Source organism: Oreochromis aureus, linkage group 1 (assembly GCF_013358895.1).
Source record: "Oreochromis aureus strain Israel breed Guangdong linkage group 1, ZZ_aureus, whole genome shotgun sequence".
NCBI classification, from domain to species: domain Eukaryota; kingdom Metazoa; phylum Chordata; class Actinopteri; order Cichliformes; family Cichlidae; genus Oreochromis; species Oreochromis aureus.
Window position 1 is genome coordinate 16,831,682 of NC_052942.1, and position 10,774 is coordinate 16,842,455.

Below are 10,774 nucleotides of genomic sequence, written 5' to 3' on the forward strand. Positions count from 1 at the left end.
GTAGTTTGATCCTGCTGTGGAAATATGCTGTCTTTTTGTAATGCTTAAAAGACAGACAGATATTTAAAAGAAAACAAAACATCTGCAAATTACAGTTTCAGGCCTCATTGATCTTTAAGTGCTTCAGCAAGAACTATTTTCAAATTGGGAAACTTTACTTTTCTTAAAGCGGCTCTCTAATCACTTCAGATTTTCTGCAAGTAATGTAATTTAGACTAACTTAAATAATTTAGTGCTGGATATACTATATGTTTCATTAATACCTGCAATATATGGTATTACCTAGGCCTCAGGACCTGTAGACACCCTGAGGCATTTCGACTCAAGCACACAGCCAAACACCTTGGAGGAAAGATTTTCATTTTGCAGTTTTGCAATACACACATTGTTTATTATTTTAGAATTCTTTTGATATATTTTGTAATATTATTATATAATGGCATATGAAGGTTAATAAAGGCCATGCTCAGATAAATAATAAGACCTCATTGTCTTCGACATGACAAAAGAAAGTGTTACTTTCCTTTTACACTTTTTGCTCAAGTGATAATTCCACATTTGTAAGTGTTTCTATACTTCTACCAGTACCTGTGGTTTAAAGTGTATTTTTGTTTTCTATTCCTGAAAGACAGCTAAACGTAATCATATATTGTCACATTTCTTTCACCAGTTTAGCAAATGTTTGCTTTTTGAGCTATTCATTTCATCATTTCAATTCATTCAAACTGCGCCAGTAATGACAAGGTCTTTCAGCTGTTTGAGTAGCTTAAGAAATAAGGATAATGCATTTATTTGACAAACAAAAACTCAACATTTTTGCATCTAATAAGTCAAGTGCTTTTATTTTCCTTAACTCTTGATTCACACAACAAATAAAGACACAAGGGATACTCTCTTTAATACTGTGCTGTCTAATTAGACCATATGGTAGTAGCATTTAATGTGCTGAAGGTTGTCAGGCAGAACAGTGGTAATCTGACATTTTGGACTCGGCAGCTGTAAACTCTGTCTCAGCAGTAGCAGTAATAGCAGTTGTCATAGTACCAATTTAATCCTTTCGTTCCTGTAGAAGTGCATGTGTGAGCAGTTAGGTTACTGAAATAATAAGAGTGGCTAATAGAGAAATGGGTGAATGACTGAGTATGTCAGCATATGAGCGTAAGTTATGATAAAAGTTTAATTTTTCCCACATGAATATTAATTATTAGTATGTGCCAAGTTTAAAAGGATTGCTCGCTAGTCCACTGCAGTGCTACAGTTTTCTCTAGGTAACAAATTTCAGGTGTAATAAATGAAGTCTAGCATGCTCATGCCGCAGCAATACATTACTAGAGACCAAGCCATTTCAAGAGGAGCTTAAGTTTTGTCATTTCTCTGTTGTTTTTGTTGATGTAGACCTACCTGGTTGTCATTCATCTCAGCAACAAGTCAAGCGTACTCAGCTTCAAGGAGAGGCAGCTCCGTTGATGTGTTGGGCCAAACCTGATGCTGATTAAAAGACAAAAGAATATGTGTGCAGAAAAACTCCCAAACAGAAAGCACAAAAGGGAAAGCATGACAGAAGACACCGGTTGCCCATATGCCTTGTGCCGTTATCCAAAAGAATATATATATGTATATATACAGTATATTGACTGAGTGTGTTTGAAACAGATACGCATTACTGCAGTGGCACCATGGCTGTAGTCAAAAGTCCCACTTAATCCACTACACTCATTTTCATGTCAGCACAGGGTGAAATGACTGAGGTTATTTCTGTGACTATTTTGTGTCTTGGTGACTCCACAGAGGGAAGAGAGGCACAGCTGAGGGTGTGGCTATCTAATCCAGTGGCACAGTGCAATTTTGGTGCCAAAAATGAACACGTTTTACATGGTCCACCGCTTGTCAGCTTAGAGCAGGTCTACGGCTCAGTGCACTTGTGTTCTGTAATATTTTGGTCACTTTATTGGTGACAGCACATCCATATTAACCATATAGTCATGGTTTCTTTTTCTTTTTTTACGGTGTCATTGTTTCTTTTATAAACAGCCAAAAAATGATATTGTAGTATTAAAGGAATAAATATGTGCAGCTGGGTATTCTTTTCTATAACTATAAATAGGCAATTGCAAGAAACCTATCAGTATATGGGTATACCCGATATGGATACTATTCAATTCAATTGAATTTTATTTTTATAGCACCAAATCAAGGAACTTTATATTGTAAGGTAAAGACCCTGCAATAACACAGAGAAAACAGTGAAAACTCCAACAATCATATGAAGCCCTATGAGAAAGCCCTTTGGCAACAGTGGGAAGGAAAAACTCCCTTTTAACAGGAAGAAACCTCCGGCAGAATCAGGTTCAGGGAGGGAGGTCCATCTGCCGCGACCAGTTGGGGAAGAGGGTGAGGATGTCCGTCACCCGATTCCAAATTGGGAGCTGGTTCCACAGAAGAGGAGCCGGAAAGCTGAAGGTTCTGCCTCCTGTTCTACTTTTAAATACTGAATGAACCAAAAATAACCCTGCAGTCTAAGAGCAAAGTGCTTTATTTGGGTGATACTAAAGGGTTGTGGTTTTAAGGAAGGAAAAAAAGTCAGCATTTAAATGAAATTTTATGAAAACCACATCTCCCAGAAATAAAGGTCTGTTACTTAAAAACAAATATCCTACCAAGCTGACCTTTATGTCACAATAAGAAAATTGTTCTCCAGGAAATAGAAAGATTAAGTATTGAGGTCATTTCTGTATTTTGCTAGCAGATTAGTTTAACCACAAACTCGGACTCAAAAATGTCGCAACCAGCAGAAATGGAACACGAGCAAAAATAGGCAGTGCAATGTTAATGTTGTTAATCACCACTTACGGTGTGTAATTTTGACTTATAATGTCAAAGCAAATGTGTGTCTCTGCCCAAAACATACATGCAAGGGTTATAATACAATTACAATTTTAAGAAACTATTAAAACATGCTAGGTATGATTTTGTTTTTAATTCTTACAATTTTTTTATTCTGATATAACACTTACATGTATGTTATCTCTAGTGAAGAAATACACATTATATCCTGTGCTGTGAAGGTTACTTTCTTGGGGTTTTGTTCAGTTTTATTCAGTGTCTAGTTGTTCAGCACTGAGATGAAGCCTCCAATCTCCTTTGTTTCTTTTCTTGCTGTCTATCATCTTCTGCTTTGTTATTCGATTCAAATTTGGAAAAAAGAAAACAGCAGATGAGTGCTTGAAATATCCTACTGAGACTAAAGCCTCATTTCCGATGGTGTCCTAGAAACATAAATCTCATTATAATTTCCAACATCAAGACAATCTACTTTGGAATAACACAAAATTATGAGTAAAGTTTAAAAAAAAAGATTTAAATAAACATATTGAGAAAGCCAAACAACTTCAAGCCATACATATGCATGGGGTTCCTTCAACAAGATGAAGCAAAAACTCTTGGATATCAAGGGGAAAAAGACAAATAAATACATGCTAAAATCTTTTGAAACTTGGCAACAATAATTAACAATGTTGGTGCTTTTTTTTTTTCTCACAAGTTGGACCGAAAGACGAGGACAATGTTTTTGATCCAATGTCTGATTAAAACTTTGCTTGTGGTATGCCTTATTCAGACCAGTCACAACACTAGTAATTTCTAACAAGGAAGCGCAGTTACACAGTTTTAACTCTGCCTCACAGTGAAGAAGGCGGTATTTGGTCCTTTACACACCTTGTTCTATAATTCTGCTTTATAAATAATGAGAGCTCATTACAACCCAAAAATCTTCTTTATTCTCCAACCAAATCCTCATTATCAAGTTGTCAGGGCCTTAATTTCATTTCCTCCATTGATGAATGTGGAGCCATCAGGGGTGGGAGGAACGGAAGCTATTTTGATACCTCATCCAATGATAATTCCTCGGGGAACCTAAGACTACAAAGTGATAATTCTAATAGGAGTCTGTTCATCCAATCACACGAACACGGAATGAAAGCCTTTGTAATGTGTTATAATGTAGTTATTGGCTGATAGAGTTTTTAAGGATAACTACATGAACCCATTATGTGAAATTTGTACTATCACATTTGCTGTTTTGTAGGATTTTGATTGGGTAATATATTTTTTGTATATATGATGATTCATTACATGTCAAAGACAATGGCATACGACTGCGTTTCTCTACTACATTTCACTGCATAGTTAAATAAGTGAAGTAGAACTGTGATGAGATGTGTGCAGTCTTCTTCTGATCCAAAGTACACCTTATTGGCAAGCATTGCCCAATCTGCTATTCAGATATGTTTTCTTGCATTTAATCTTGAATAACTGGTTAATGTCTACAGATGAATGGGTATTGCTACGATATTCAGTAAAAGAAATATTGCAACAACTGGAAAAGAGTAGCATGTCCAAATGTTACAGGAAATGGAAAAAAAAACACCTACATGAAATAAACAGCAGTGAGTCAAAATAAATTAATAAAAAATTACCAAAGGATATTTTAAATTCATCAATATTTTTTTGTGTTGACTCATTAAACATGCATGTATGCAAGTTTTGAAGTTCTGAATCACACTGGGGTATGCGTAGTATGCATCCTCAACACAGCTGACTAACAGTATTTTGGTGTTACAGAATTATTATTAGTAGTAGTATTGGGTGTTGAACTTTAAAGTAAAAAACACCTTGTGATTAGGGTGGAACAAACAAAGCTTTTAGTTTTGATTTTGCACTCAGTATTTAGTCATTTTACCCAATACTACCTTCTTTGTTTCTCAAGTTAGAAGATTAGCGCCTATACACAGTGTAATGGCCAAAATGACAGCAACCCTGTGAGGACTAAAAATCTCTGCATTTAGCAGTGAAACAGAAAATGCAGTACCCTGGTGTTACTGAACTGATATTCTCTATACATTACTGTAACATTTGTGCACGATACAGTCACATATATACGACCTTTACAGATGTCAAATTGAGATCAAAATAGAGCTCAGATTTGAGGATGGTGGTTCTCTGACTCCTTACTAGGTAAATCCTGCTGGAAGAGCATGGTCTATTGGGCCAATTGTCCCTTCATAATATGTTAGCCTATATTTATGTAACTCCTCATTTGTGGTATTTTTGTCTGGTATACTAATTGCCATCCATGCCAGAGTAGCTGGCTTTGTTTCTTCGAGTGTCGTAGCAAATATCAGTGGGATATCGTAGCCTAGTGACTACAACACAATTAAACTTTCTTGAAAGCGGTTAGAATGCAAAAAATCTTTCAATATAAGCAAATAACAGCTGCTATACATTAAACTAAAAGTTTCAACATGGTCCCTTTATAATAATTGTGTTGCAGCTGTTTCGCCTCCAGAAAAAAAGCCATGTTTATAGTGTAAAGGCATTATGATGGTTCAATGTGTACAATAAGCCTGGAAGGAAAAAATTATCTCATCTGTTATTCTTGTCGCTATATAAATCAGGCCTGAACAATTATTACAGAAGAACAACATCCATCCTTCTTCACTGACACAGTTGCACTATTTTCTTGCCTTTAATTCTGAGTGGTGTACAATGAGGCAGTGATACAGAAGAAGGAATTTTAAACTATGCAGTATTATAGCAAAATCCCTCTGGATAAAATAGCATCTCATACATACGATGCAATGATACCATAACGAAAAAGGAAAACAATTAAATTGATGAAACCTTTTTGAGTTTGAGATCATTCTAAGAGACTTAATGGCTTATTTATTTATTCAGTCATAATAATGTATTATCTTTTGCAGTAATGGAGTTTCATTGGTCCCTGCCTACCCCCGGGGCAACAGATGTTTCACAGCACATATGGTGTCTTAATTTCTTTCACAAACCCTTTCTGTCTCTCTTTGAACTCTCAACATTGTTTTTCCAGCTTTTACATAGAATTGTGTAATGAGCCCACTAAAACAATTTAGGGTTAGTTGATTTCTCCATTATGTGGCTCATCTCAGTTTAAAAGGTTCGATGATTTAGGAAGACCTTGGTATCAGGCTACTGCCTCATCTTCACAGTAAGAGGAGCCAATTTAGGTGGTTTAGGCACCTTTTACAGAAGACCTGCGGGCAAGAATGATCAACTGTAATCAGTATAGAGACTGAGGACAGACTGGAGGCTTAGCTGAAGAAAATTTACATGAGTCAAAGAACATCTAGGTACAAAAGTAGGTATGTGGGATGTGATAAGTAGGTATGTGATAGGAAGCTAAAATTTTAATGAATACAACCAAGTATGTCCTGTAAAATCATAACTTATTGTGGTTGTTGAATGTCTTTTCCTCTTTTAACAATACCACTGTAATACCCAGTGTTGGTCAAGTTACTTGAAAAAAGTAATCAGTTACTAATTACTGATTACTTCCCTGAAAAACTAATCCCGTTACTTTACTGATTACTTATTTTCAAAAGTAATTAATTACTTAGTTACTTTTTAAAAACACAATTTACAACCTGAATAGGTGATAAAGCGATAGATCTTTCAGCCCAATTCTACTTTTTCTGCATTATCCATCATACAAAATGTAATCAAATGGAAACGTCTCTTTTTAAAACTTTAAACTTTAAATCTTTTAACTTTATGCATCAAGCAAAAACTTAATTATATGCAACATTCTCTGACTGGAAGAAATTTGTTTAACAATTAAACCTATTTTCTGCACATTCCAGCACATAAAATAAAATATTTTTTTGTGTTTACACTCACTCTTTCAAATAGATGAAAGTAAAACACAGCAGAAAATAAATAAAATCAAAGACTAGCGGTCCTGTTGCTCTATTTTCACCTATAAAGCAGGAGTGGGTTAGGCGGAGGTTTACCCTGGTGCAGGTGTGCCGCAGCGGTCAGTGGAAGAATCCGCGAGTTTCTCTGTGAATTTCACATTACAGTCGTAGCGCACTCGCTGCTTGCTTGGAAGTTTAGGGGGTTTTTTCGCTGTAAAAATAAGTTTTCTTCCCACGCACAACGGACACTAATGTTTTTGTCACTTTTTATGGAATCAAACTCAAAATAAGGTCAGTACTTCCACGCTTTGAACGCTGCATGCTCATACTCTCTCCCGTACTTGATATATTATCCATTGTTGATCTGCACACAGCTGTTGTCACGAACGTCGCACTTCGCTTACCTCACTGTCATGAGACATTCTCGCAAAAAATCACGGTTTTAGTAACGCAGTAACGCAGCGTTCCTACGGGAAAGTAACGGTAATCTAATTACCGTTTTTGCAATAGTAATCCCTTACATTACTCGTTACTTGAAAAAAGTAATCAGATTACAGTAACGCGTTACAGTAACCATCTCTGGTAATACCTATATAATGCACTGCAAGACTGGGACTATATTTTGATGTGCCTGCAGCAAGAAGCGTGCGTGTGTGTGTGTGTGTGTGTGTGACTGCTGCTAGATATGCCTGACTTCATTCTGCTGTCACATAGGGATTTTGGTCCCTGATATCTGAAGTATTGTAAAGTGACATCAGGATTTTCATGTTCAGCAAAGTACAGACAAAACTACAGATCGACAGATTTTAAGAAAAACTTAAAAACAAGTAGAACTTTTGATAACACAAAAACATGTTAAAGAGACAAGACAAAATGTAATATTTATGCCTGGAAATTTGTCACAGCTAAATGTACAATATATAAGAAAAAGAAACTGATAGTTCAATTCTTACACACCCAGCCCAACCCTTTCAACAAACAGTAACATACAGTATTGTGCAATACTGTAAAAAGCTGGAATACATTTGGTGCCAACATTAAATTACGTTAGTTGCATAATTCTTGTGATGGCAAAAATTATGCTGTTAACATATATCTGTTCGTCCATCAAGTCTGAAATATTCTAATTCATTTTTAATGGGTTACTGTGAAATTCTACCCAATCAGTTATGGTGCCCAGAAAAGAAATCCTAATGTTGTTTGGTCTTACAGCCCTCACTGTTAACTGTTACGACATGATCAGGAGAAAATAATTGTTTTTTCTAAGACTGTGTGACATTCTCTTCGGGATTAGCTCTAATTTGAGTTTAGTGAAAATATATCAGCATAAAACCGACCTCTGGCTTATCTTTCGGGGAAAATCATTTCTTTACAATATTGTGGAAATAAATGAGGATTTCACGTCGTCAGCTTTCTCTGTCAAATCCACTGTTACATACACTGCTCATAACATCATTGCTCATGAACTTTAGCTATTTTAGTTTCAATTTTGGGTGAAAGGGTAGCTTGCTACTTTTATCCTAATAATGTGGCAGCCGACTGGTAAACTTTTAAGTACCCGAGTCATCAAGATGAAGAACTTTGCCTGTCTGGACTGTCTGCTAATTAAACACATTATAAATTTAAAAACAAATGCCAGAGTTGTGGGCTAAAACTCTTGCAATTTATTCCAGTTATATAATTAACACTAGGATCACAAGGATGGGTAATTTTGACACTGTCATGCAACAACAGCAGTAATGGCAAATAATTTCTTGGAGAAGTTAAGTTGTTAGTTTTCATCTAATTCTTCAAATTTTAATTAAGATTAGACAAAACAAGTATTTAAGATTCATTTTTAGCGGTTGTATCAGTTTTCTTAAATGACTTGGACATTTCATCACAGATGAAACAGACTGAACAGTTGCCTACATTTTAAAACTGACCTGGGTACAAAAAATTTAATAAATACAATTTAAATAGTTGTAAAAGCAGAACAGCCAAAGTTTATCATCTTGGTCATATCTGCCTCTGATCACCAAGCCTGCAGCTTCACCTCAACACAGCCTGCTTGACTGGCAGGAATTCCTTCCTCTCACTCAGCCAGACAGTATACAGCTTCAGCATGTTAATATGACAAACCAGACACTTGCTCTTCCTGTCCGTAATGCAAATGACATAGATGGTGTCACTTAGTTTTCTGGTGAAACCAAGTCACATAAGGGCAGCGAGCAGTGGAGATCATGGTACTGGCAGAATGGACAGTAGTGAATTTCCAGGCTGGCAATTCCGCCTTTCTGCATTTTTGTCAAACTATTTCCACTTCTAAAAGAAACTCTAACACATTGGCAGTAGGTGAAAGATGTCCAATATACTGCTCATGCTACAACATCAAATAATGTGGTCAAATACCAATTCCAATAACTTACCCCACTGATTCCTGGTAATACCATGGACCATGCTCAAGACTTGACGTATCATGGACTTCAAGGTTTGGTGGGTACATTGGCTCTAAGGATGGTAAATACTAGCAATGTTGTGCATAACATCAAGCACTTGGCTGAATACCTTTGACATGAAATTTATCCCTTAATCTACTTGAGTAACTGGCACATAATTTAACCTATTACTTCAATTCTAATTGTAAAATGTTGCCATCTAAGTGAATGCCAAGATTAACAGCTAATAAGAAAAACATTTAGTCAAAGAGCGAGCAGCCCTGTGAGATGTTAAACTCAAAATCTTACCAAGTATATTTGTCTTATTTCTAGTCAAAATATCTAATTACACTTAAAATAAGACAAAATAAGCTACAAAGCAACATTCCAGTAAGATATATGAACTTATTTCAAGACAGTGAATCTTGAAACTAGAGAAAAACTAGTTAATTTTCACTTCAAGATTTCAAGATTCACTGTCTAGAAAGAAGTTCATATATCTTACTGGAATGTTGTAGCTTATTTTGTCTTATTTTAAGTGTAATTAGATTTTTGACTAGAAATAAGACAAATATACTTGGTAAGATTTTGAGTTTTTGCAGTGTACTAGCTTCTCACTACCTAGATCCAGTGGAATTTCAGCAGACATACCTGAGTTACTCTGACTCTGTCACCAGAAATCTACTTAAGTGTTCTGGAGGTTCTGCTTTTTGAGACTGGACACTTGACACAACATAGGCAGGATCCACTACAGGACCAAAATATTCAAAAACCGCAGAGTGGTCTGTCACGACAAGTGTAGGTAATACTTGTTTCTCACCAATGTCAGTGTCTAAAATTAGACTGATTAAATATAAAAGCTTGTTTACAGTCCTGTAACTAAACCACACTTTAAATAAACACAGGAATGAAATTTCACATACCCATATGAAGGTAGCACCATCAAGAAAAGCTTCATCAGATAAGGGTAAAACTCTTTGCACAGGGTTAAACACTGAAGCACCAATATCCTGCAAAATGGAAATAGCAGGTTCAGACTCTGACTCTACAAAGGCTTCTTTGATAAACTGTTCAAAACTGTGAATTCAGGACCCCCAGGGTGGCATGGATCTTACTCTAGTTCAACAACAAGGAGTTGGCACTGCAGAGAACTAGTCAGACCCATGGTTTTGGTTTTCTGCTTTTTACTTAAAATGGGTAGTCAGGTGTAACATGACTAGGTTTCTTCTAATAAAAACAATTCCTTTCTGGCTTTCCCGTGTTGGTAAGAGAAGCTTTGCTATTTGAAAGAGGAGATAAACTGCCACTATATAGTGTTAAAAAGTAAGGAAGACTAGCGTTACTTTTAGTATCAGGAAGAAACTTACTAATAAAAGTGACTTTATGAGCAGCAATTCGTTCTACAGTTTTTATATTACTTTCTTTGGAACACAGTTTTTAGTTCTTCCAGATTAATCAGCTCCCAGAGCTTCTCTGTAGTCTGGACTTTCTCTGACTTTCTCAACCACAAAAATGCTGGCTGTAAGCTTTCTGGTAGAAGTGGGTAAGCTTACAAAATAGCAGCTTTAACACTGTCATACTCTAGTATATACTCTGGGCTGTACTCTTTTACTCTGCAAATATAGCAAC

At 36.0% G+C, this 10,774-nt stretch overlaps 1 long non-coding RNA gene across 1 annotated transcript; it reads right to left on the reverse strand.

The window, feature by feature from the left end:
- Positions 1-1,048: 1,048 nt before the first annotated feature.
- LOC120439937 lies at positions 1,049-10,156 on the reverse strand. Its single transcript, XR_005612859.1, has 3 exons — positions 10,069-10,156; positions 1,402-1,488; positions 1,049-1,063 (listed from the first exon to the last, which is right to left on the reverse strand). It is a non-coding gene; the product is annotated as an uncharacterized LOC120439937 (long non-coding RNA).
- Between the last annotated feature and the right edge of the window lie 618 nt (positions 10,157-10,774).